Genomic DNA, 22,374 nt, shown 5'->3' with positions numbered 1-22,374 from the left:
GATCAGATTTTAAAAGAATACTAATTCCCTACAAGCCTCAGGAGAATAGGCAGCCTCATTCAGATGAGATACCCAGCCGGAGCTCCCACTGATGGAAAGGCTGTGCTAGAAATCATGCTGCATTAAGGACCTTTGCAGGAGAGAGCTGCTGTGAACCCAAACCACAGGAACTGGCTTTATACATTCTTCTGGCCATGAAAGCCTTCAGAAATCTGAATTTTGGCTATTTTTGCAAAAAGCGAAAAAGGAAGGTCTCCTTACATCCATATTTATGGACTCTGTTATTTTTCATTTTTGTTCGAGATCAAATCCTGGCATAAACCGGCTCTTCTCTGTTGACTTTGCAATTACACACAACGCTCTCACTGGGCTCTGCACTGACCCTGCTGATCCTCCTTGTCATTTCTTCCTGATGTGCTCCTGTACAATCTCTCCTCTGAATACCACAGTGATGATCAGTTACCTCTTAGAATCGGTAACCGGTCTAAAAAGACTTATTCCAACTTTTTCATTAAAAAGACAGTTATTACAGTCATATTTGAAATTCAGCTCTTAAAAAAAACCCCAACAACACAAAAAACCAACCAAAAAAACACATGCAGTTTCTTTCTCTCTATACTGATAAAATGGAAAAATTCTTCTGGAAAATTCTAAAGATAGTGTTGTACACTTAGATTTCAAGACACACTAAGTTTAGAACAAGATAATGTGGCATTTTAATTTTGGTTTTTCTATTTATACATTTCCTATGTGGCACAAGCCCCCTTTAATGAAAGCATGTTTTGGAGTAGCTTCAACACCCAGCGTTATTACAAGTTTTTGAATGCACCAGAAGCTTATCAGCTAAAATATGCTAATTTCTCTAATAGGGTAATGAAGTCTAAATACTTTCAGGAAGACGCTGCTATGATAATGGGTCTACTTAAAACACAACATTAGGAGAACCTTGATTACAGGTTGCTCAGTAGTTTCTGACTTCCTTAGGAACCAGAGTTTGTTCCATTGCTAATTTGCTGCAAGAGCTGCTGGGAAGGAAGCTCATTTCCATTTCCTTAGTCAATCACCTTCAAAAGCAAAACCAGAGTTAGATTCTTAGAAAAACTGCTCATACAACTTCTTTACCAAGGCTGTAAGACTGACTTTGAGCTGCAAAGGCTTTGATGATGAAGTGATTCCAGGAGACCAAGTAGATGGTGTGGTGGTGGCAGATAGCTCAGAAGCTGACGGACAGCCAAAATGAAGTGACAGGGTTGATGAGATGAAAAAAAGGCAGGGGAAGGGTGGTGAAGGTGGTAAAAAGGTGGTAAGCCCAGTAAGGAACCACCTGGCTGAGGTCTGTGCACCTCTCTGGAACAAGCCTTTGCATTTCTACTCGTGCAGTGCTCAGTAACTTGGCAAGTCCCCCATCAGAACCTCAAGACGCTTGTGTTCCCTGACAGGGGAGCTCCTCTTGGCTTTATAGACCTGGTGATTTCCCAAAACTTGAGCCTTATCAACAGCCTTCCAACACACACAGGCAGCCCTCAGTGCTGGCTCTCAAATTCCCCTGTATTTCAGACCCATGGGGAGCAGGATAACATCACACACCTCTTCTTGAGCCCAGGAAAGTGCAGGAGCAGAGCTGTGGTATCTGCTTTGTGTCCCACAGTCAAAAGCACCACTCCCCAAAGCCCTGGACATTCCAACCCTGCCCTTGTCCCTGCCTCACTTCAGAGCTGCAGGATGCAATATTCCCACATCCATGGCATTTCCTGCACTGCTGAGGCCTGTTCTGAGAGCACCCTGGGTTTGCCAGGCTGCCAGTGGCCTGGCCTGACTACAAACAAACACACACTTTATTTCCCCACACATCCTCCCAGCTGCAGGATCAGCCCATAATGGGATCAGCCCAGCCAGCAATGATTCAGCTTCTTGTGGATGGAAGAACAGGTACATGGTGTGTCCCTGGAAGCATCCTCTCAAGCAGCAACCCATGTATGTACAAGCCAGCAAGCCCATACTGAAAATAAAATAAAAAACCTACTAAAAACAGAGACACTTCTGTACTTAACAATCACACCAAGCTCTGACCCCAGACATCACATCTGATTTCCATTACAGGAAAATCATGGAAGTCTGACTCAGATAGACTCCTTGAAAGGAAGAGGGCTTGGTATTTGTCCCCATGAGTTCAGCTGAGACTGTGCTCTCCCTTGTTGTGGAAACAAATGGTGCTGTAAATCCAGCAGTATTGAGCTCAGCGTGATCTAAGTGAACTAAATAGTCTAGCTTGATATTTGCATTTCCTTTTTTATCAAAACAAATAGTAATCCACTCATTAAATCCAGTATTTCTGTAATTAATTTGCAGCCATTACAAATCACCTTTAATTGGATTAGCTATAATTACTATAAAATAATTTCCTGAAATCATGTTATATTTGTGGGATTTCTTTTTTTTAAGTCTTATTTTTAGAGACCTGAACTTAGGTGAACATAATGAGAGATGAGGAAACACTTCAGAAGTGAATATCAGAACTCCCTCTACTCTTTTTTTTGCCGAGCTCATCTGCATATTGCTCCTTTTGTCCCCAGTTTTGTACTTAACTGGACAGACCTCAATTAGCCAAAACAATGACACACTGCTGCTTCTCTGTTGCCCCACTGGCCTCCTCAAGAGTCTGGTGCCCACCAGACTTTTCCATTTCCATTTTCCATTTCCAGTCTGTCCCTGGTGTTAATCACCTCCTCCTGATGCAGAGGGATCAAAGCCATGCCCATGTTTTAAAGCAGACAGGCATTTTCCTTGGCACAGCATGACTTTGGGGAGCCAGCTCCTCTGAAACATTACATTTTTATGGCAAAACAAAACGTCTCAAGTCAGGGATCCACAAACTATTTACCATGCTCTGGGATCACCTCTGTGCTAACAACCCAGCCCTAGGCTGTCTCTGCTGTGCACAGTGCCACGGGTTTGGTGTCCCACTTTTGGGAGAAGCTACTTCCCAGCCAAGAGTGCTTCAACTCTTCATCTCCTGGGTTGTGCTCTTCCACTGTGCTAACACAGCTCCAGTGACTTCAGTCAACAGTGGCTGAGGGTGTGGAGCACACCTCACACAAAAGGGTTGTTCTTGTGTGCTGTACACGATTTTACAGCTGCAGAAGCCACCCAGGCTTCCTCTGCTCATATCCTGAGATGAAATCAAATGTTGTGTAGGGAAGAAATCAAACATAAAGGGGCCGACGACCTGTGGGCATAGCTGACCCTAGACAAATGGAATAAATTTGCTGGAAATAGAGGGTTCTCATTCAAGACCTTTCATTCTTAAAGTAAAATTACACGGCACATTGGCAGGAGTTCTGGCACTGCTCTAACACCAGTCAGAATTTCACATTTAATACATGCTGTAAAAATAGCACATTTGATTCACATGAGCATGTCACGTCACATAACTGTTGCACTGAGCTGCAAGTTACATTTTCTACCCCTCCTGTGAGTCTGCTGCCTTCCTTTCCCACACTCCAGCTCTCACAGCTCCCTGTGAGCAGAAGTCCAGCAAGATTTAATCAGGCTGAGCAAGCCCAAAACCCATTTTTCAAATAGGTGGAGTCAAACCAACTACTACTGCACGAAACAAAGTCCTCTTGAAAAAAAAAAGAGGGAGTACAACCAGGTGTTATATTAAAACAAAAAACAACCACCAAAACTCATAAATGCTGCTCATTTTATACAACCTGACTTTACCTAAGTGTTTCTGTTTGAGTAATCCCTTAAAAAGAATGCAGCTCTAGGGCTTTCAACAGCACCTCCTCTTCCACTGCTGATGCTAACACACACACCTCTGGCCTGACCTGCCCTCTGCCCCCCTTCTTCCACAACAGGCACTCTCGAAAGGTGCAGAGCACTGTGAGCCCGAGATGATGCAAGGTCTCTGTTTCAGCCCACACATTCAAGGGATGAGTCAAATTCTTCACTTTTCAGTCTCAGAATTGTTTATTGTATCTTAAATATACAAATTTTTCTCCTGCCCTGCCGAGGTCCGTCCAGCAGGACAGTTCCAGGCACTCTGCCTGCCCTCAGGGCAGTGTTATCTCTTTATACTAAAAACTACATATAACATGGTTACAATTACTTTTCAATACCTATCACCTATGTTAGACAGTGAGCCTCTACTCTAAACCAATCTAAAAGTGCCAGCATCACAGCAGAAGATGGAGGTAGAGAAGAAGAAAGGCTGGACACGCCCAAATCCCTCCATCTTGTCCCCAAAACCCCTATTCTAAAAGTCCCAAAAATCTACTTTTGCACCCAGTGATAATTTTACTATGACACTCCTTAAACTGCTGTGGCTTGCAGATCTTCATCCAGAGCTGGCAGTTTGCTCCACGGGTCATAATGGAACCCACAGGTGCTCTGGGCTGTGTGCCAGGGTCTCTGAGCCCCCTGGCAGGGGTCCCAGCAACTCTGGACACCCAGAGGGATGTCCTGAGCTCCGACAAGGCCCTTGCTCCTTTTAAAAAGTGAATTCTTCCCTAAGGAGAGAGCAGTGGGACTGAGAGCCACGCTCCTTGCTCACCACTCCAACCACGTAGCATCAGACACAGGTTCACCCTCCCTGGCTCCTCTGCTGAGCCCCTGCACTGCAACAGTGGGCAAGGACAAAGCCGTGGGCACAGGAGCTGTTTCCTGCTGGGGGCTGTCCTGAGAGGGGCTGGGAAAAGCGCCAGGCCGGCAAAAGGCAGGGCAGGACCTGGGCTGAGCTGGGACTGCTGCGCTCGGCAAAACAGCCGGATCAATATGGAAAGGAGAAAGAGGGTAGGCAAAGAGCAGTTACAGTGAGATGGAACTTTCCTCAGTTTCTCTTTGAGTTCCAAGGCCAATCATGGCATAAATGATGCAGAGCTCACATATTTAGCATCTTTGCTGAAGACACTGCGTGGCCCAAGTAATTTTGCTCATGGTTTATATACTTCTTGAAAATACAGTCTCTGACTTGATGCTCAGACATTAGGCAGACATTAAGTATGTTAATATTGCAGTTGTAATTACATGTTTTTTTTCCTTCTAATTTTGGAAGGATAACTCTTTGAAATAATTACATAGAGGGTGAGTTAAGTTCTGGGAAATGGTTGAGTCACCAAGAGTCACATCTGCACTCACACAGAAAGGCTCAATGAAATCCTAAACATTTTTATCCTTTATAATTATAAGAGCTGGGAAAAGCAAAAAAGTAGGTTTATGCCTTTTAGGAGAAACACACAAAGTCTATTTGAAAGATGCTATAGGGATTTCCTCTAACAGAAACAGCGTGGCTGCTATGACCAATTTCTGCCTTTAGACTTGCTGAAGATTTTCCACCTCACAATTAGAACAGTATTTTATGTTTATCCAGCACCTCCATACTTAAAGAGCACATGGCCAAACTACAAATAACATCTCTCAAATCTTAAGAGATTCCCACACAGAACTCCCACCTAGAGCCAAAGATGAAATGGAAGAGGACATGCAATCCACTGTACACAGACAACTCCAGTTTGTAGTATAGTCACTGCATAATAGGACACTAAAATACTCCCAAAAGGACTGAAGAAGGAAATTACATACAACTGAAACTGCCATTTAAATGTCAGGCTTGCAGAATTCTAACTCTGAAGCTGCTTATTTTGGAGCAACCAAGGACCTGAGGAAAGAAAAAAAAACAACAAAAAACCCAAATGAAAAGCAAATGGAACTTTTCAGTGTTCAAAAATGGGGTTTTAAAACCTGAAGGTCTAACATTTTAACAAATTCATCATCAGCAAAAGTAAGTTCAAGTGGACCTGCTGCACCTTATTATCCTCTTTCCTTGCCCAGCTGTAATGCAGATTTATTTCAGCAGCCCTGGGTCTCTCAGTAGTGTTTGTGTGCTACCTGCAGGTCTGTAGTCCTCTATTCATCCACGTTATTTAAATAATAATACATATGTATAATCCTCCTTCCTTCTGTAACTGTTCTACTTGAAGAACCAATTAATTCCATTTGTTACTTCCTGGTGTATTATTTCTTCTCTACAAGCTGGAATCCCTTTAGGAGTCCTGTCTTGCCCTTGACTACTGATTATTTCCTTGGCTTTTCAATCATCAGAGCCTCTTCCTGTGGATTTTAGAGCATTATTGTGATTGTCAATTTTAATAATGCAGGTTTCCATAGCCTGTGCCTGCTGCAGGCCTTTTTCAAAAAGACAGAAAAAAGGACAATCCTGCTTTAAAAATAAATGAACCAATCATTTTGATTTTTAAAAAATGCAAGTAACTCGGTCTTGCTTATTATATGCCCATATATTATGTGATGCATATGCAAACACTGACAGACACACAGCTCTTCTCTCCTTCTGCTGTGGTCTAAGAAATAGCCACAAAATGCCTTCATATTTAGACAAAGTGAGCTTCCAGAAGAACAAAGCAGGAAAAGGATCACCTACTCAAATGCCTTTAAGCAGAAGGCACAGAACTCAGACCTTTGAATCCTGACCCCCTTGAGGAATGGCACAAGTCATTGGATCTCCTGAGGTTACTTTTTTCCAAGACATTATAGTTGAAAAACATTTAACATATTCCCAGGAATTTATCTGTTTTGTAAGCACCTGACTGCATGATCCTTGAGTATTTGAATAAATACTTACACGCAGACAATTCAGAAACAAAGGCATTTCCTGAGGCATCAGACTTCAGGAAGCAAAGTTGCAGATCACCTGTACTTCCTTCTGCACTATTACATGATTAGGGGAAGCATTAAATGCCTCCACACTGCTGTGGCTGCTTTAATTTAGCTATCAGGCTTCAGGCAGAGCTGCACCACCACCAGATTCACTCCTCCAGCTGCAGCCTTGGAAATGATAAATCCCCAGCCAAAGTCACTGGTCATCTCTGTTTGCCTGCACCCAGACTGCTCTGGCACGGAGTGCACAAAGGGAATTAACACTCTCCCAATCCATCTGCCAAAATGAACAGCACAGGAACGCCTCCAGTTTCACCAGGGGCTTCTGCTGATGGTTTTAATAGCTGAATTAAAACCATAAATGGAAACAACACTTCATCTTAACACTCTGCTCTGTGCTGCTACCACCACCTGAAGTGGTGCTGTGGAGCTGAGAGCAGGAGAGGAGTCAAGCAAGTTCCTGGGATGTTACCTTTCCAAGCTCACAGGATGTGTCTCCTGTCCTGCTGCCTGGGTGATGGCAAGGTGCCCGTTTTAGAGTTATTTCAGAACTCTTCACTGTGGCAGAACAAAATTAGGCGTAGATCTGAGCTTCCAGTTACATCTGTCTGTAAATAAACAGCGCATCTGCTCTCGGAGCTGCACGGGCACCGAGAGGCTGATGTTTGTGAGGTTATTCAGGACCAGCTGAGATGCAGCTCTGCCCCAGTTTTGTCTAAATAATGATTTCCAAATTAAACCCACCAGAAGGCTGCTGATGAGAGCCAACCAAAGCTCACAGCCGTACTGTATCCATGAGCTTCCAAACGCTGCCCTAGCATCTTCCTTTAGTTACTGATCAGCACAAGCACAAGCTCATCTGGTTTGAAAGAAGGGCTATGAGAAACACAACAAACCAGTTATGTCAGGCTGTGGGAACACACCTAACAATCAGTAACAGTACTCCACACAGGTATAACTAGGAAAGTCCTATTAGCACCAAGAGCAGGGTGCAAAAAGCACAGGGGGGAAATGGACAAGCTGAAATGCTGGGAAAGGAAGTGCTCCCAAGAGGAGCAGTGCCCCCCAAAAAACCACCTGTCTTTTACCAAGGAGTTAGAGCTAAGAGGAGCAGACAGAGGCAAACAAAGTAAGGGGCAGCACAGGGAAAGGTCCTCAACAGCTGGAAGGGTCTTGTGTTCAGCTCTCAGAATCCAAGGAAACAGAACATCCAGAGAAATTGGTTTCATTCCAGCCAAGGAATCACTATTAGGATCATTATCATACCACCATACCTCAGCATTTAGGTTTATTCACAGCTGGTTCTCACACACAAACTCATTTTTTGCATGAGACCATTCATGTTCACATTTACACTCCCATCTTGAGGCACAAGCTAAACATTTGTTGGTGGTTTCCAGAGAGCCATTTCCACTAGGATAACTCAAGGATGAAGCTTTCACCTTCTTGGGAAACAGCTGCTCCTGGCTATCTGCAGTGACATGATTTGGAAATACACTGACCCCAGTCTGATTCATGATGAATATGCACATGGAAACATAAAAATTGTGAGCATGCATTTATGCAGAATAATGCACACAAAATATGCATTAGGCTCCCCTGTAGTGCTCATACCTACAAAAGGTTAAACAGCCCTGAGTGAGAGAGAGATATTTAAATGGACCTTTTTATAATGGCAAACAATAATGCATTCTGGTTACCTTCTGACATGGCTTGCTTCCAGTCAGCATTAAGGAAAATTACTACCTGCTTCCAATACATCTTGGTTCAATTTCATGCAAGCTTATTGTCTTCTAATTATCAACACAGCAATTTGATCTGCATCCAGATAAAGGCACTGCCCTGACTTCTAACACCAGAGCAATGCCCGTGCTGCTGTGCTGATTTCTCAAGCAGTAAGCAGTTTGCTGCTGTCTCACATCCCCAAGGCACAAATAAGCAGATGCTGCATTAAAGCTTGCTTTACAAAACTGCTTCAGTTGTGGTATACATTTTTAATATAATATACTGAGTGCAGTGCAGCAAAAACTTCCAGGGCCAGTAAAAACCTACAAATTCATTAGTAAAACCAGCTCCTCAGTTAAATCTAGCTGAAGACTAGATCTAGTTGAAAATGACTGTCCAGGAGAAGCTGAAATGAGTGCAAAGCTTGATTGTGCTTGCTCCATGTCAGCATGGCTCAGTTTACCACCCCACTTTTCTCAATGTCAGGTGGGATTGCTTAACATCAAGGACAGGCTTCACTAACCTTTCTCTTCTTTTTCTCACAAGGACACTGTGGTTGGCCTAAAAACTCCCCTTTTTTTTACAACATTGCAATTCTGAATGTAAAAGCAGAGGCACAGCTTTTCATAGTCAGAGTGGCTTCCACACAGAAGGCACTAGTAGGGAAATGTGTTGGGGCATGCCGTGGGCATCCTTTCATCCATGGGTGGGTTTAAAGGATCAGAAATTATTACATTCTGTTTCTGAAAGACAAGCCAAAGGAAAAAGCAACATTTTCACTCTCCTTGGCTTATTTGCATTTCTTACCTGCATTCTTCCCCCTCAGATGACACTGTCAGCTGCAGGATGACAAGGGAAGAGCACCTCTGGACTGCTCTCTAGCTAATCCTCCACAATGCCTGCAAACTGCCCAGTGAGCTGGTGCTTACAGCAGGAGCTCTTGAAAAGCACACAGTCTGCCCTTCCTCCAAGCAGAGGGGAGTCTTTGTTGAGCTCTCTGAAGAAACTCAAGCTAGGAGAGGATTATTTTTCTTATTTTTTTTAATGGCAGTGTAATGCGAAATATTCCAAAAATTAGCCTGGCCAGCAGCAGCCCAAGGTTTAGATAAATCATCTGGGGGCTGCCTCTGGTAGATGTGACATTTGTCCCGATGGTGTTTATGGCATTACTGGCTGCTGTTGCTGAGAGCAGCCTTGTGTGACCACCTGCCTTAAAGGAAGACAAGTTCTGTAACACAGCCTGCAGGATTACTGCCTTTTATGAAACCCTCTGGCATGAAATCTTTCCAGACAATAACAGTGCAACCACAGCAAGGAGGATGAGATAGATAGCAGAAGAGCTTTCCCTTCCTCATCACTTATTTCTTTTGTGCTTCACCAGTTCCCTCCCCACCTCTCTTGGATCCCAAAGGGCCACAAGGCCAGGGTGCTCTGCAGGTCCCCTCCCACCCCTCTTTATGCACAAACACAGCTAGGAGAGTCTGCTTGCTTTTGTCTCCATGAGATGATGCCACCTTCACCACAATTTTTCCCCCTCAGGGGATGTAAGGAAGATGAGGGCTGCTAAAACTGCTCATAAGCTCAGCTGAGACATCAAGCTGAACCAGTCCAACCTCTTAGGAACAGCACTAAAAGTTAAGTCCTAAAAACCAGAAGGACTCTCACTGCCTGCCCCACTCTGAGACACTGCCAGTTGACGAGTGACGTGGAATGCTCTGTGCCATTGACTGAGGGCTGGAATTTGCAGGGGTTTCTGTGGTGACACTTGTATCACACATGCTAGCACCAGCTAGCACTGTTCCAGTAACTGGGCACTAATTTAACCTGGCCTCAGCAACTTGTGCAGTCTGGCAGGGCAGTTCACTGCAGTCAGAGCAGGGTCTGCTGGGGATCCTGGGCTCCTTGCACATCCCTCCCAATGAATGGCACTCCATCAGCCAGTTCTGCAGAGCCATAAGCACAGAAAATGCAGAGGTGACAGAGATGGCCCTGATCCTGAAGGCACAGCACTTTTATGGGAAGGGAGCAAACTCAGATTACGTGCACAGCCACCACGTGCTGTTTAAAACAAATGGGGGTATGTATTCCTGATTACACAGATTGCACCAGTAATCTCCTCAAGAAAGAAGATACCTCTCCTATAATACCATCAAAGATTGATGGTATTATAGGAGAGGTATCTTCTTTCCTGCCCCTCGCAGCTGCTTAATTCCCTAGTTAAGACAAAGCAAAATCTCTCCTTCCTGGGAAGCTGAAAAGCAATCTAGCAGGAAAATCTAGAGAAGAAGACAGGAAAACATGGTGAAGCAGCCTGGTGAATTCCCAGGATACTATGAGTAGAAGTTTCTTCCCATTTGTTTAATAACTTTAAACCTTCTTGTGCTCTGCATTTATAATTGTTTGCAGACCACTGAAATGCTCTAGAAGGTTACTTCAGATATTCTTTCCAATGCATAAATCACTGACAGATTTTCTCAGCATTACTTCCAAATTAAGAGCACTTGTTTGTACTGGCTTGAGACTGTATCAAGCCATGGATTGTCCTCAGTGTAGCTGATCTCTGTAAAACACATCCGCCTGACCAGAACTGCCCATGGAAATCAACAGGTTCTCTTTTAACCAACAAATGTTGTAGCACAGGAGTTGAGATGGAATGGAAGTAAATCTAAATCTCAGGTACAGCTTAGATGGACAGGCACAAAGGAAAACAGAAAATGCTGTGAAAGGCAGCCCAGTGCCAGCTCATGCCTGTTAAAACCACTCTTTTCAAGTAAGAATGAATGCCTTACACCCAAAACTTTTCTATGTATTATTGTCAATTCAAAAGTGGCTCATGGTGGCGTTTTCAAATAAAAAGGGAATCCAAGAAAATCCTTCTGACAATAGAAGGAAAATTTCAGCCTAAAAGCAGCTGTTATGCAGCTAAAGGTGTCCAGAAAAGAGTTCCTTATAGCAGAGGTGCTGTACATGCTGCACCTTTGTATCCTGAGCCTTAAGTAGCACTAATGGGTTCAGATACAGATTTACTCCACTGGTTTAAAAGAGTTCCTCTCCGTGTAAAATGCTCTCATTTCAACAAAAACCCAAAATTACTGCTGCTGCCTGTAGACACTGCTTAGTCATTTGTCACCCTCACCCTCAGGAGATTGATGAAGCATTGGGATCCAGAGCCTCGGATTTGATGAAACACATTTTCCAGGATGCCACAGCACAGGAAAGATGCAACCTTTCCCTGCTGACACAAGGGAACCTGGTGTGGCTCAAACAACACCCCAGCAAGGGGGCAGGAGGAGAGAAACCCCAGGAGGAAACCAGAGAGAACTCCAAGAGCAAGGATGGAGCCAGGCTTGGCATGAGCCCAGTCCCTGAGACCTCGTGGTGTGACTGTGCACCCTGCTGAGTGCCCCCAGCTCCCTCTCCTTCTGGGAGATGTGAGGGGTCCAAAAGCAGCTGTGGCAGTGTCCAAGGGAGCTGGGTCAGGAGGGGCTTGTGATGACAAAGGGGCTGGGTGCTGTCACCAAGCCATCTGCAGAGCCTCTCCAGAGCCTGCAAAGGCTTCCCAGGGCACTCAAGCCCTGTGAGGCCAGCTTTCAGAGGTCCCCTGCTGCTGTTTCTGGGCCACCTGAGGGATGGCAGGACCCTGCCCCTGAAGTTCTGAGCACTTTGTTGAGCTTTCACTTCCAGCACAGACACACAGGTGCATTACCACCGATCCTGGGAAAAGAGGACACCAGGACACTCCTTGCACAAATGGGGAGGGGGGACTCATGCACAGCCCATGATGTCCTGTATGGTGGGGCTGATGTCCAGCTGAGAGGGGACAGCACTGCTGTGCCAAGTCACGGAATGCTGGAGGCAGGAGCCAGGTGACAGCACCCAAAACTCACAGTTTTGGAAACACTCAAATGCTCATTTCTGAGGATTGCTATACAAGGACAGGGGATTGCTCTGCACATCCCTAGCAAAAACTTCCAGAGAGCCAAGGAAAAAAAAAAAAGAACAGACTAACAAAAACTTCCAAAAATATTTGAGAAAACCTGTGCCAAAATCTCCTTGGATGTGTATCCATGACTAAGCACGAGAAGTGAATTGCTGCTGCCGTGCAGAGGGTGCTGCTTGCTGGTCACGGTCTAAAAGCACTGATGCAGCAAAAAGCACAGCTTAATTGCCAGGAAGCTTCCATATTAATAGCAGAATTTTTGGTCAGAAACATGTGAAAGCCTGTAGGCTTTGGAGCAGTAAAATAGAACTGGGGCCGTATGGTGGCAGAACAAAGTCTGCTGAAGAATGTTGTATTTTCTGCCTCTGATAGGGACTTTCCAGAGCTGTCAGCTGTGCTGCAGAATTAGAAACCTGACATTGCAGCAATCAGTTTTTAGATTTCAAGCTGTTGAAATGACTTGTCTCTAGGGAGGACTGTGCAGCCTGCAGGAATCAGTGGTGGAACAGGTAAAGATGCCAGGGTACGAGGGCAGCTGCCCCAGCCAGGCAGGCACATCTGCCAGAAAGGAGCCCTGGGAGAGGATGGCAGCAAAACTTCCTCTCTCTCTCTCTGAAGCAGTACCAGAGAGGTGCTGCAGACAATTCACTACATTTGTGAGACTGCAGCTTGATTATATTTGCTTCCACCTTAGAGACAGATCTGCCACACGCCCTCAGCTCACACTATGCCAGTGCTCCAAGGCACTTGCTGGAGAGATTATGAAAGAGCTATTTTATCATAACCTCACCTCTGAATGCATTGCAGGTGACACTGCTTCATTTTAGCCAATCTGAACAGCTAATTAGATGTAAACAGATTGAAAAAATGTACACACGGGACAACTCATTTTTCAAAAGGCCACTAATCTAAACAAACCTGAGTCCATCAATTCACCTCCACGTTTGTCTAAATGAATTATGGCACAGACCTGTCCTGCACTGGCCTTGTGATTCATATAAGAGGCTTCCTCCTCTTTTGATGAACATTTCAGGCAGTGTGCAAAAGAAGAAGTTAGTTATTTATTTATCAAGGCCCGATTGTAACAAATATGAAGATGCCTCTCTGTCGGAGTCTAGTGGACAATGTGTATGAGCCAAAGCAATTCCAGCCTACTCTGCTACTTTTTCTCTTTGCCTCCCAAACACATCACACACACCACATCAAACACAGGGAGGCTCTCTTGTAGCAACAGATAAAAATCAAATTATATTTAGTCGTGACCAATACTGGTGAGAATACTGGTTCAGAGCTCCTTGGGTGTGATCCTCCCCTGGAGAAATGAGAGGGAAAACAATCCTGGACAGATCCTCCAGAGACATCTGGGGATCCTCCTGCCCTTCAGGACTCCCTCCAAGCACCAGCTGGAATAGCCCAGTAAATGCACTGGGAATCAGGGAACCAGTGCAGGACAGAGAGAATCTCCAAGGGGCCTGTCACAGCTCAGATGAGATCAGAGCTACTGAAGTTACCCAGTAATGGCAGCACAGAGAAGTGTTAGGATGCAATGCAGTGCAGTCTGGCCTATTTTTTAATACAGAGCAATTAGCAGAGCATTATGCATGAAGTTTTCCACTTGCTACTAAAGCCCACATTGCTTCCCTACGTGCAGATGTAAATGTACACAGTCAGATGGGAGAGGGCAGGGAGAAACACACTTGTGTGGATTCTGAAATGAACAAATATATCCACATCATCAATCCCTTTCTGGGCTGCTTAGCACAGCAACCTTGCTGCACAAAATAAGCTATACTCTGCCCAATTCATGTGTAAACTAATTTATGGTACCTAGAACTAAGAGCTGCTGAGCATCTGTTGTGATCTTCCATGAGAGTTTCAAATTCATCCCCATTTCAGCAGAGCATTCCCGACACCCAAGGGTCAAAACCTCAAGTGCTGCAGAATCCCACCTGACTTTTAATCACTTCATTGTGCTGTTGCCTTCATTTACAAACACACATAAACTTCTCTCTGAGTTTGTCCAGCTTTAATTGCCAGCCCAGCATCTCGTTAGACCCTTGTCTGTCAGCATCAAGAGCCTGCTGCTCCTTTGTGTTCCCCACACTGGTACTGACTGGGGGTGACCTGAGCAACCCTTTCCTTTCCTGGACAAAGCCTAAGGCATCAAAGCTTTTGTCTCCTGCTTCTCAGGGCCCTGGGAGCTGCATCACCTCCTCTGGGGAAGGTGGAAGTAATCTGACATCCTTACTCCTGCTCCAGAGCCTGATTCTTCAACACACCAGTGGCCCTTGGCCCTGCTGTGTGTGCAGAGCACTCTCACACCAGCCCACTACCAAAACTCAGCTTCCTCTGCAGCATCACTGTTTCCAGCACTGTTCCCCACCCACTTTCTGCTTTCCTGTCTTTGCTCCGTGGTTGTGGCTTTATGTTTGGCCACATGAAAGGACCTGCTTTGGCACCAGAGTACCACGTAAATCAGAGTGGGTTGTGACAGTGAGCCACTCATTTGTTTCCCAGATGTGAAAAAATGCCTATTTTATGATTGGCTTTTGCAAATATTAAAATGAATATTAGATGTGTTGTGTTAAAAAGCAATGCTGTATTAATTCTCTTAAGTAGTGTGGTAAATATAGTTTTAGGTTATAAAAAATGTTAAAATAGAAACTATGCTGTGTAGGATACTTTTTTTTAAGAAAGGACTTGCCACAGGACATCTCAATCTTTCAGAATTTATTGCTCCATTATCAGAAGAAATGAACTTCTTCCCACCTGGAAGGTGCTGTTGGGGTTAGGAGGAAGAGCTGACGATGACCAGACAGAATCCTGTGTTTGAATGGAATTTATGCACCATGTGTGAGGTGTATGAATTTGCAACAGGCTGTTGTTTTTAAGGGTTAATCCTCTGTTAACTGTGTCCTTTTTCGGGCTTGTGCTGCCCAGAAAAGGTACCTGGACTGTCCATAACTCTTTGTTTGTATTGTCTCATTCTGTCTTAATTCAAATTGCCTAAATTATTATTACTCTAATTGTATTACTATTTTTATAGCTATTTTATTACTATTAAATCTTTAAAATTTTAAGAACAAGTGATTGGTGTTTTTCATACCAGATATGACTTGAGAACCTGATCAGTGAGAACAGTATGTGCCCACCTAGGCCACTATAAAACAAACAAATAAATAAAGAGCACAGGGCAGATCCTTTTGCTGCCTATCTAACAATGATAAATCCACTTATAATTACATCCTGAAAGGCAGTTTTTACTCCTCTAATTGCACACCACGTCAATTCTGCACGATTCTTGCTCCTTAATCAGTGTCATGTAGCAGCATGCCAAACGCTTCACTGACATCCACGTACACTGTATCAACCAAACTTGTAGCTTCATAAATAACATTTCAATTAGTTGACAGAATCTATTACATCAGCCCACATTGCTCAGCATTAATTCTCATTTATTTCTTTATTGAGCAGGTCCGGGACTGCATGTCCTGTTCTACCTCAATCAATGTCAGATTGGCAGGCCTATAAATATCTGATTTTTTCACCCCCCCTTACCCTTTTTAATACCTACACATCTACATTCTCTCAGACCTTTAGAACTTTTCCATGTTCTTACCTTTATGGAAAACCAAGACTAAAATTCCTCAACCAGCTCTCTTTACACTGCTGCCTGCAAGATATTTGGGGCTGCAGGGGTTAAAAGAGCCCTGCTTTGATATCTGCTTTTTCAATGGGCTTAAATAAGCACCATCAGGATCTAACTCCCATGCAGCTAGAAGAAATGGCATAAACAAGTCCAAGGCATTAAAAAAAATCATGTGAAATAATGTGGAATGGTTTTGACCTCTCCTTCCCCAAGCTGTGATATTTTCAAACTGCAGTTTAGAGATCTCCCTGTTGTTGGAACACTTTGGGCTTCTATTCAAGTATTCTCCTGAGCAACGAGCTGTGTGCTTGTTTTAAAGCAGAAACTAAGCATGTTCTTCTATAAAGCTATTCAAAAACCTGGGCTAGAAGACTCATGGCAGCATCTTAAGAACTGGTAGTGCTCTCCTATAAAATACTAACTCGTCTGGATTTGACTATGAATCGCTCTGGATTCCTGGGCTTGCATCACACTCATGAAACTTGTCCTGTGTGTGCATTTACATAAAGGAGGAGGCTGTGTCTCCAGTTTGCTAAGTGTCTAGGAATCAGCTGTGCCCTTCCTGAAGATGAACTCCCACTGACTTCAAATATAGCAGGCAAAATTTCTGGTTTCATTTCCCAATCTCTGAAAGGAAAGAAAACCTCTTAGACAAAAGGGAATTAAAACATCAAGTGCAGAATATACTAAATTTGCCAGATGCAGCTGAGATCTGAAATGCAAGAGTTAGAAAAAGTGAAAACACAAAGCTTTAGAGAGACTTGGCAGTTTTCATCCCATTTGTTCTTTTTAAGATCTCATGAGAGCATCTAACAAAATCCTATGTCACACCAAAATCTGCTCAAAGCAAGTGGACAGTGAATCAGCTTCTTCCACCACTAAACCACAGAATACATAATGACAAGAGGCATGAGGATCTGAAGCAGTTCTGGTCACTCCCAGACTGCCTCAGATCCCACTTGTGCGAGATATCCCCCTTCAGAAGAGAAATTTAGAAGTCAGTGGCTTTTAAGCGTGTGATAAAAACGAAGCATGTACTTGAACACATGCTCTTGCCCCATGATGGAAGGTGTTTGTAGCAAGCTTGGAAGAGCCATTTGAAAACTTAAAAACCATTCTTTTCCTCTGTGGAAGATCTTCCTGCACAAAAAAGCAAAACAGTGGGCTAGATTTGCCTCTCAGTGTCATCACGGCTTATCTCTAGTGACTCCACAGTTGGCACAAGGAAAATTAATCCAGGTTTACAGAGATGTAGCAGACAAATCTAGACCACTACATCTCTCTCTTGCTGTGTTTACAATAGCAGACCAATAAATGAGCGTTTGTGATCGGGCACTGCTTTTTTAATCTGTTTGCTGGAGTATCATAGGATTTGTTTGATAATTTGATGACTTAGTTATTAGTGGATTTACAGATTGCATATGATTAGCCAGCATATTCTGGATTTTTTTTTCCCCTGTTTCTATGCAGAGAAGCAATTTTGACTTCCAAAGCAAAACCAGGCCATCCTCAGTAGTTTTTAATGTAGGTGAACATCTTCCATTCATAGAATCGCTGTGTGGCTCTGAACTACTTACACAAAGTGCCAAAAACCTAAAGGATTGCATAATGCAGGAAAGAGGCTATGAATGAACGTCATTCATACTTCTTGCCTACACAAGCCTGTGCATCTTCATGGCATCTCCTATTCATTCTCTTCAGTTTTGCATGAATGGCTGAAAATGGGCCACAAATCATTCCCTGCCCGTCAAAACTCTTCCTTCCCCGTGGCATTTCTCAGTGCCTGCTTGATGGGACCAGGAGCACAGCAAGGACTGCTGCCCATCAATAACACTGGGAGAACACACAGCACTTTTCACTGGGTGCTTGCATTGCAGCCTCAGAAGCAGCAAGCCAAACACAAGCAAGATCCAGGCAAGGAAATCCAAGCCCACCATCTTCCAGGGCTGGTCCTTTAGAGCCCTGGGGAGCTTCCAGGAGCTATGGGGATTTGCTCAAGCATTTCAGCCCAGCAGGGCTGATGAGCTCAGTGCACTTAGCTTAAATCTGTCATCTCCACACTTCCTAGGATTTTCCAAAGTGGCTAATGCATCCTACTCAGCACAAAATGCCCTGGCAGGCGTCTAGGAGTCCGGCACCTGCGAATGCCCAAGTGCTTCTCTTCTGGTCAACAAAAACACATGGGAACTTCATCCTTTCCTAATTTTTAAAGGCCAAAAAGAGACATGAGCTGCCTTTCCATGACCCAACTCTTATACAGGTCAGATGCCATGTAATCACGTCAGGACAACGAAGAGGCTGAGCTAATAAACCCGGCCTTTCCAAGAGCTTATTGGTTTGGGCTCAGTGCCATGCTGAGGTTAACAAGGTAAAAACCTGTTTAACAAAGGAGACATATTTGACCAGCCACAGCCAGGTCAATCATTTAAGACTTAAACATTCCCTCCAGAGGTATTTACCCAGTTGGTGCACGTTGATTCTGTACCTTCTGATGCTGCTTTAAATTATATCTCCCAAATCAAATTAGAGTAGAAGAAGCTTTCCTATTTCCTTATTGCAGTTGACAATCGCACGTGGGGTCAGCAGATCTTCTGAATTCACATGAGAGAAGCTTGAATTACCTATTACACCCAGGAAAAGAATCTGTAGCTCAAAACATGAGTTCCTTTTCTTTCCAAGGTTAAACTAGAACAGTCAGAGCATTCTCCCCCATATTGAGAACAGGTGTGTATGTGTGTATTTATCAGCACTGCATTTTATACCCTGCTTCATTCAAACCAATATACACTCCAGGTTTTATGGTGTACTTTGGCTCAAGTGTGATAGCTAGGACAGTGTTTACAGCAATATTCAGCGTGTTCTGCATAGCCCTGCCCATCAATCAACACTGTAATAAAGCAGAAAGGGAATCACTGGAAAAGCAGCAGAGCTGCTGAATTCAGGTACGCCACTCAAAACTAGTACAGAGAAAATGCAAAGGCATTTGGGTCAGAGCAGCCATTTACCTGTTGCTTAAAGGAAAAACAAAACAGCATATACATGCTGCATTGTGGTTTGCCTTAAAAAAATAACATGGGCTCCAAAGTGTTAATTTTTTTCCAGCCTGTTTTCTCTGGGTTAGTGTTTCATGATGACTGCTGCTCCATATAGATTTATAATATGTATGTGTTTATTCACACATCTCTAAGTCAACAGGAAAGGCAGACCAGAATACCTAATCTATCATTAAATCTACATGTTGGCACCTACAAAAAGCTGCAGGGCTTCATTTTTTTTTCCTGGCTAAGACTGAAGGGATAAATTGAAAGAATGAACAAACAAACAAGGCATGCTCATCCTTAAAATACACACACGAAGCAAGAGAGGCAGAGAGAGGGGGAAAAGAAGGTGTCTTGTAAGGTGGTTGCCTTTCAGGTTTGTCTAACAGCTCAGGAATAAGTTTAAGAGCACTATAATCTCTGATTCTTTCTGGATGTCACATGGGCTTGCTGACAAACACTGGGGCTCAAAAGCCCCAGCTCTGGGCTGGCTCTGAAGCAGCACGTGCTATTCCCAATTCAGACCCTGGAATGTGATGCAGCTTCCAGCCCTTGCCCAGCTGGAACACCCAGGCACTGCTTCACAGTTTTTATTCTCTCCCCTGCTGTGAAGAACTGCCTCACAGTGTCAGGGTGTACCACCCTGGAGTCCTACTCTTGGAATTAGCACCTCTAGATGCTACTGAGAAATAAATGGTGATGAGGATATCGATGAATTATCACTCGTTTGGTTGGTTTGTTTTCATTTGGCTGTAGCCTAGATCATAAAGAATGAACATAAAAATCAAACTAGGATAAGATGTGTGTACCCAAGGCCCCACAGAATTCCCACCAAAGCCATTAGGACTTGAATGGAAATTGAAGAAGTCTCTGAAAGGAATTCAAGGTAGGTGCTTGTGCACTGTCCTGCTGGGGGGTCACAGCAGCACCCAGGGTGACAGTCACCTTCAGTGAATGCAGCAGAGTGCGAGTGAAAGCCAATCCACAGAGCTGGGAGTGCAGACAATGCAGGCAGGGCAAAGGAGTGCTCAGCGTGAAAATGAAACAGGAGAGATGTTCTTAGCCCATTAGGAGCTATAATGAAATACTGCATCTTGAGTTTGTTGCTGTTAGAAGGAAGCCAGGAAACGAGCAAGAATTCATTATCAAGCTGCTCAAGACCAAAACATGAATCATTGGGTTCTAAAAAAACCCAGTTGTCTAGAGAACGGCATAGATGAAAATGAATGGAATCTCTTTAAATTACTCTCTGTATAAAGTCTTTCACATTCATCCTTTCTGGCTTTCTGATTAGTATCTTTCTGGGATGTGGGTTTTTAAATAATTCCACACCACACTCCCAGCTTCTGCAATCAAAACACTGAAATGGCTCTTGATTCTGCATTTTTCATCTTCATTTACAGGGAAAAATGTCTTCTGCAGTAAGAAATTTGAACCCCTACTGTCCTACCCATCTACTGGATATCCCCAAAAGTGTATGCTGAAGGCTCAGTAATCAAATGAGATTAAGATTCCCTCATCACTTTACAAATAAGGGGACTTTTGTATGTTATTGCTGCATAAAGGAAGATTAAATCACCTCTGGAAAGCCCTCAAGATCATTAAAGTGCTGAAAAGCTGAGACCCCTCTGATCTCAGCATCCATGACAGGAAAGCAAAAAAACCCCAAATCCTACAGAGTGAATTGAGAAGACTTCCCTGCCAACCCAGATGGGAGCACCTGAAAGGAAAACCTGGCAGCAAAACAGAGTCCCTGGCTCTTTTGCTCATGCTCTGGCCAGTTTCCTGAGAAAAGGAGGCTTGTCTGACCAGAAGGTGTGCTCACCTACCTCTGTCCCTCACACCAACCCCTGTCCAGCTACTTCTGAGCCCTCCAGCAAGTACAGTTCCCATGTGACAGCTCCACTGAAGGAGCAGCAGCACTGGGAGCTGAACTGGTGTCAGTCATGGGCGAAACCACCTCGAAGCTGGAAACTTGCCATGTTCTAAGAACCAGAACAACACAAGCTGAGCTCATTCCTTGCATCAGAGCAAAGAAATCCAACCAGGAGATACAAGGCTGTTGAAAATTTTGTTCCCTTATCTCACAGCTGGCTGGGACCATCCCTAAGGCAGGAGTTTTGCTAAAAAGGATGCTGCACTGGTTATTCTGCTCACCAAAACTCCGTGGAGAAGCATAAGAAAGAAAAAAGAACAATTCAATAAAAATCAGAAACCACAGAAGATTGCCTAAGACCTTGGGCTTCTCACAGGAACACGTCCCACTCATGACTGCTGGAGTGGATTTCACAAGACTTACTGTGATGACATCCAAAATTTATTACAGCTTTACAACAAAAGCATGTCTAGTAAAGAGTGATGTAGTGACAACATTTACTTGTCTGGATTTAGCTTCTTTGGGCACATAAATATACTTTTGTGCTTCAAGAACAGCCATAGCTGCCTACTAAATCTTGAATAACACCAGGCAGCTTTGTAGACCTTTAAACACATGTACCAACTTGGTTCTGTCTGCTTCCTAAATCTGCTTCCTTACCACCTGCACAGTCAGTCCCAAGGCCCTGCTCTGCTCATCTTCTGTCCACACAAGCTTCTAAAATGAAAGTCTCTGGAAATCACACCTCTAAACTCCAATGCTTTCTGAGAATGCAATTCATTACTTTCTGAAAAGTGGCCAACTTTGTTCTCCCATCTCCTAATTACAAAACAAACTGAAAACTTTATCTGTCTTCCTTAGTACATGCACAATGAATTTAGTGCAACTTCATTTGAAAACCAATTTATTGACCATAGTTGTGAAAACCCTATAGTACATATAAATCAAATAGTGGATTTCTAGTAAGCACTGAACAAGGCATTTTTCTGGTGTAATGGTTTAAAAAGAATCTAAAAGAACATTAGAGTAAAATAGGAATAGCTGGGAAAAACTAGCAATACTTCATGTTGCAGTTTTTGGGAGAGCCAGATTTGAAGCATCTTGAAGCATCCTGAGTTCCAGAAAGCAAAACCAGACCCCTTGAAGTGCCTCATGCTCATGCTGTTGACCACTTCACAGGTAAAATAATGCCTTCCATACACACTGCCCTCACTGATATCCTGGTTTCCAACATCAAACAAGGCCTAGGAGATGTGATTGTATTTGAAAAACCTGAATCCAGCCAGGAGTAGCCATAAAACTGGGTCTGAGCCACCCCTGCTGTCCATGTCACACCAAAAGCTGGCTCAGCTCCTGGTGGCAGCCCCCCAGCCTGATGCTGGCCTTGCCCTTCCCTGGCTCCTGGAGCTTACTCAGGGAGCTGGGGCAGGAGGGAGTGGAGCTCTCCAGGACAGCCTTCCCCAACTACCCA

General features: G+C 43.9%; 1 protein-coding gene across 1 annotated transcript in view; it reads right to left on the bottom strand.

The window, feature by feature from the left end:
• TMEFF2 (transmembrane protein with EGF like and two follistatin like domains 2) overlaps positions 1 to 22,374 on the bottom strand; it is a 130,891-nt gene that overhangs the window by 97,465 nt on the left and 11,052 nt on the right. The gene's annotated exons all lie outside the window — the stretch shown is intronic.

The sequence above is a fragment of the Serinus canaria genome, chromosome 7 (genome assembly GCF_022539315.1).
Source record: "Serinus canaria isolate serCan28SL12 chromosome 7, serCan2020, whole genome shotgun sequence".
NCBI lineage: Eukaryota > Metazoa > Chordata > Aves > Passeriformes > Fringillidae > Serinus > Serinus canaria.
The sequence above is the reverse complement of the archived record's forward strand: the minus strand, read 5'-3'. Positions and strand labels throughout refer to the sequence as shown.